Below are 6000 nucleotides of genomic sequence, written 5' to 3'. Positions count from 1 at the left end.
GGACAAAGTGGGTTAACATAGCTGGGGCAGGGCAAGGTACTTATGGGGGAAAAAGGGTTCTTTTATCTAACATATATCCCTTCACTGCTTCCCAGTAATGCTTCCAGAGCTGTCTTCCATCACCTTCATGCTTCCATTCAGTAAGCGGTGACTTTGGGGGATAGAAATGTGCACTCATTGTGGAACTGAGTCATTGCAATGTGCTGAAATGATTGCTGGGGATGTAAAATATCCATACTTAGAGCAAGCATCTTTTCACCAGTAAAATCACCCATGGGACACAAGGAAGGGTGCCGGTATGCTTTGGATTTTTATAGCTCCCAGGCAATACTGAGTGCTGAAAAAACACTCCAGGGTAAGTCAGTTGTCAGTGAAGTTTCCTTTTGATGTATCAACAGCACACAGGAGTGTGAATCCAACATTTCACAGAATCACAGAGGGGCCCAGGGCTCATACAAGGAGCTGAGGAAAATAACCACCTCTACGCAGCCTCTTGTCAAATGTACACAATTACAATCCTTACTGATGTACATCTGATGATGCAACAAGTTTTATTGATCACTAGAGAACATTTTTGGACATAATCACAAACCTGGGTGCCCTCTGGCACTGCTTCGTTCTCCACAGGTCAAAAGGCAAGGCACAAAGGTGAGATGCTGATGGAAAAGCAAGTGCACTGTCTTGAGAAAATACATGTATTCTACTGTATTCTCTCAATACAGTAGAGGTAACAAACTATTTTTAGGTACAATCACTTCAACAGCACATACTTTGGAAAATATCCCCAGACTACTGGAAATGAGCATCAAGTGTTGTCAGGCAGGATAAAGGACAGCTGTTTGCTCAGTCTGGAGAATCCTGTTCAGTATAATTAAGGGTCAGTAAAGAGAAAGTGAAACTTTCTAGATTTAAAAGGGATTCTTGGCTAAGAAATGCTGGATAATCTATAAAAGGAAGTGAAGAGAAAGATTGTTAGAGTAGATTTGGTAAGCAGCTTAAAAGAGACAGAGGCACTATTTAATTGGGAGGGCATAAAATCAGGAAACTTAGGTAGTAAGGTTATATAGCAAAAAAAGTGAGATAAACTAGGCTTTGCTTGTCAGTAGGCTCTTTAAATCAGACCTAATTTGATAACAATAATAAAAGAGTCTGTGAGCCTTAAATTCCTAGATCTGGGGGAGGTAGGGTGCATAAATAATGCTGTGGCCTCCTCTAGACCTCGTGTGTTTCATAGCAATGATTTGTAAAGCTGATGAGATTTTATTGCTATATTGTATAATGTAACATCATATTCTATCTCTACCACCACTGGTTTTAGTTTTGAATTTTTGGTGGGGGTTTTTTTGTTGGTTTTTTTTTTTTTGTGTGTGTGGTTTTTTGCTTGGTTGGTTGGTTGGTTTGGTTGGGTTTTTATTGGGTTTTTTTGTGAACAGCCATCTTGTGTTCTATTTAACCCAAGAGAACCCTGACCCTTGAACATTGATGCTTGTTCATACTCAACCATATCCTCTTTGTCTCAAAATACCACAATCTGAAATTCTAATCTGCTTCTCAATGTTCCACTGCAAAGGGGTGACAACTTGCATTCAGTATTTGACAGCAGGTTTCCATGTAAGATTTCAAAGCTCAGCAAGAGGTTTCTTACGCTCTGTGGTGAACAGGATAAATTTTGTCATTCAGAAGATAAATCTGGGCTATCTGTATGTACAGAAACACTAAAATGAGAACATATGTTGGAGACAGGTATGCTGTAATGAGACCATATTTTATTGAATTCCAGATTTCCACTCAGGATGTAGAAACCACAGGCACAATTATTTCCTGCTAGCAGTGACCACAGATAAAACTCGGATAAGTAATTCCATCGAGCTTGATGCATTATGCTTTACCCTTTCAGTGCAATTTTATGTAAACATACTTATATCCAGAAAAGCTATAGTTTTAAGCAGTGAGTCAGACAGTGTATCTCTAACATACATAGGATTTAGAAGCATTCTTATTGTCATTATCACATCTACTACACTTGCAGAACTTCAAAGAAGAGCCTGCCAGAGGAAAATGCAGGAAATGTTTGCATTCCTGCATGATTCCATCATCCAGGGGCCTGTAATGGTGAAAGCACCCTTCAGCAGATGTTGTTTGAAAGGTCAGGTTAAATCTTAATACACAATAGACATTCATTTCAGTTCTTCCCTTTTTAATTATTGATTATAATTCTGATTTGTACAGCAAATCCTTCAGGTGTCTCTGCTATGAAAACACACGCCAGCTGGAAACGTCTTGTAGCATTTTGTCCCTCTTCCCCTGGTCTTTGTCAGCTTTCCAAACATCACTGAAACCATCCTTCCAATATCCCAGTGAGGTTAAGGAGATGTTCTTTATATCTGCACCTAAAGCACCGGGCAACCAATTCTAACTAGCACTAAGGCTTCCTTAGTTACCTTTGGCAAGTTGTATTTATGGTGCTCTCAATCTTGATTCTCCAATCAAGGCCTCCTTACACTTCTGAAAAGACTGTGAAGAAAGACTAAGTCTCCTTAGTTGAATCTCATCTATATGAAGTGACTGACTAAATTACACAATTGTCCTTTGTGTTCTGCTAGGAATTGAATCCAGTGTCTTGAGAGTAAGAGACTCTCTTTGTCTATCAGCTATACAAATAAACAGTATTGATTCTTTTTTTTAAGTCCTTGGAGGTTTTTTTCCCATATAAATTCGGACAGTATATTCTATATATTTTCCTGTGCATTAAATTCAAATTTTACACCTCAGTGCTATGGTCATAATACCGGAAACAGAATTTCACATTTTTGCACTGTATTTACTGTTTCATACCCTATTCAGAAGATACACAATCATAATTCCCACCTAATGCACTACTAGACCTTCTAGATGAATCTCAGATTGTGGGGTTTTTATTTGGTTTTCTCCCTGCTTTTATGTATATTATAAAAATGCAAGTTCGAGTTCCCAAATATTACTCTGATAGTAATATTAGTAAACTAATTTTGGTTTATACTTACTCCTTTGGGGGGCAGACTATGGTGGTTTACCAACTCTACAACTCTGCACTAATTGCAAAGAGTAAGTAGGCACTACTTCAAAGCTAAGCAAAGCATTAGATACCACCAACCATAAGCAAGTGTCCCTGATTTCTGCCAGATATATTTCAAGAGGCTGCCTGTGGGAAAAGACAGGTAAGTGCTATTAAGCTGATGTCTCTCTTGCAATCGAGTGACATTTTAGTGAGGTTTGTTAGAAATAAAAGGAAAAAAATGGTGTAGCATATGAAGCCCACCTAATTCATATGACAAGTTAATGGGATTTTATACAGCACTGTCATTTCAGTGCCATATGCTACCCTTTTCCTAACAAACGTGATCAAATTTTCTGTTGCAATGCATATAAAACATCCATGAGGATGCACCATGATTGCAACCACTTTTGCAAAGGTGAAATCAACGCCCACAACCGAGTCTGGTGACAGACGGTTATTAGCAGTGACTGCAGTCAAGCAGAGATAGCTGTGCCTAGAGGGAAAGAGGGTAAAAGGAGAGGTCTGCTGCCACAGGTGAAAGCACTACCTGACTCTGGCCTGAGACAAAAGGAATGAAAAACAGAAGCCACTGTCTTGAGGCAAAATATCTTCAGCATCTTATTACCTCTTGCTGGGAGGATGATCCAACTCCGAGCTCAGCAGGATTTGAAAGTTAGAATCCCCCGCATCTCCGAGAGATTAACTGATATGTTTGTCTTCCCTGTGGAGACACTTTACAGATGATTTTCTTGCCCTGAAGTCTGTTCTTGCATAGTAGCTCCTATTAAAGTCCTGATGCAGCTTTCTCTTTTATAAAATTTAAATGGGTGGTGTGATAATACTGAAACCCCCGAACAATGAAATGGCATACTTCTACCTATTCTCTGTACTTCAGTGCCTGAGAAAAGGTCAGATTCCTATTGTTTGCAGCCCTCTTACCTGCTAATGCAGAAGATCTTTACCCCTGTTTTATTTTGGATTTGTAAGATGCATACAGGGAAGAACAAAAGAGGATCTATGTAAAAAATTCAGAAACAATAAGCAAACTACGACTTCCCTCCCCTTCTAAAAAGAGTTTAAAATTCAAACAAGTAATTTAGAATATGTTGCCATACCTGTGGCAAGAAAGGACTAGACAACTATGAAAGGAAAAGAGATCATAGAGTTTTTTAGTTAGAGGAAGTATTTTATGAAGAGGGACTTGTTGAACTATGTGAAATGCAAGCTTAGGTTTGGTGTAGTTCTCTTGTTGTGATTGCTACCTTTCAGTTCTCAGGTTCTTCTCCCTAATGGCACGTCTAAGATGTATGTACCTGACTGTGTAGTTGATGCAGGTACAAATGCATGAGCTTTGATAGTCAAATGAAATACCCTTGTGGGGGAATAGGAACTTGTATTTCCACAGGGATGTAAGGTAACATTTTTTTTAGCATCATGAATTTTTACATGAACTCAGGGATTTTTTTTAAAGCCCTGATTTGTGTGTCAATCACATAATGTATGACTGCTGTAAAAAATTAGTTCTATGTTCAATATTCCAGCAGTCAGTTTGAGACTGAAGTGACCCGGTGCTGATCAAACTATGAAAAATTATTCCTTGCATTATGATTAATATCATAATACAAATATTATGGTATTAACCATAACGGCTGCCAAGCACTACAGAATTATCTGTTTACTATTGCCTTGTTCTGAATTTCATACCATTAACCAGCCAGAGTTCTGCAAATTGACCACATTGGAAGGAAGCAGTCCCAACTCCTCTTCAGCCTTTAATAAGGTGGGTTGGTTGGTGGGGTTTCTTTGAGGACAACAGAAGGTAAAAAGGGTAGGCTGAGTTTCGATATGGATCTGTTCCCTGTTCACACCACAGGATAGCACAAGCAATTGCACCCCTTCAAAAGAGAGGCCGAGGCAAGAGCCAGACAGAACTGCAGTGAACAAGGGGAGGGTACATCTGCTTCTCCTGGCTTCAGCTGATCATTCAACCATGACCTTTTACTCCAGATATGGAAGTCTCTGTAGGACCAGTGGAAGACTGATTCATTATGAGCAACTGCCCGTCCATTCCTTTGTTCCTCTTTGTAGATAGGTATTTATGCTTACATGAATACGAAGTGGGATCAAAAATGCTACCAAGCAGAAACAGAAGCGGCCTGTGTTCATCACACTTGTAATTACTAGCACTCTTGCCACTCCTCCCACTCCAAAAAGCCTTCCAAGTATTTAAAGAATGTTAACTTTTATAAAGGATGGAAAAAATCATGCGACCTGTCAAAATCGAGAAATGCTCGGGGCAGTGGGGGCTGTCGAAGACTAAGCGGCCTTCTCAAACAGTTCTGGAAAGTTTGGCTTCAATAGCAAGAAGCCTGATACCAGCGCTTACCCACCTTCAGTTGCCGGTCTCATGTTTCAAGGATTCAAGGATTCTTCAGCATCAGCCAAGCCATCTACTGTTGCAAAACGACGGGTGTTTATGACAGTGCTTAGCATTTTAGGAGAACCATGTAACACCCCACAGGCTGTGGGTCTCAGTTTATATGTTTGCATACCAGCTAACAGCTGAGAATAAAAGGCAAAATAAGGGCCGTTCTCGGAACCTGTGGGGGGGTTTTTTGACAGCTTTATCTTCACGTCTGTTGGCCTATGGAAGTATGATTTTCCCGCTCCGAGGCAACTCCTACACACGCACTCCCAACTACTACCTAAACGGTGCTGCTACAAAAACAAATTCCTACCCCTTAATTCCTTTCCCTCTTTGCCTAATGATATTCTGCACAACACCACGTCTCACCCGCCCCTCGACTTCTCGCTCCGCGCTTGTTTGTGCAAACAAACTCCCCGTGTCTCCCATTCCCCGCAGCCCGGGCGGCGGTAGCAGCCCCGGTCCCCGCAGCCCGTCTCCGTGGGGCCGGGCCCGCCCCGGCGCCGGCGGCTGCGGCCCCTCACGGGCACCGGGCGCA

Source organism: Chamaea fasciata, unplaced genomic scaffold, assembly GCF_029207755.1.
Source record: "Chamaea fasciata isolate MVZ Bird 193981 ecotype frontalis unplaced genomic scaffold, bChaFas1.0.hap1 SCAF_2, whole genome shotgun sequence".
Lineage (NCBI taxonomy): Eukaryota > Metazoa > Chordata > Aves > Passeriformes > Sylviidae > Chamaea > Chamaea fasciata.
This window is presented reverse-complemented; position numbering follows the sequence as displayed.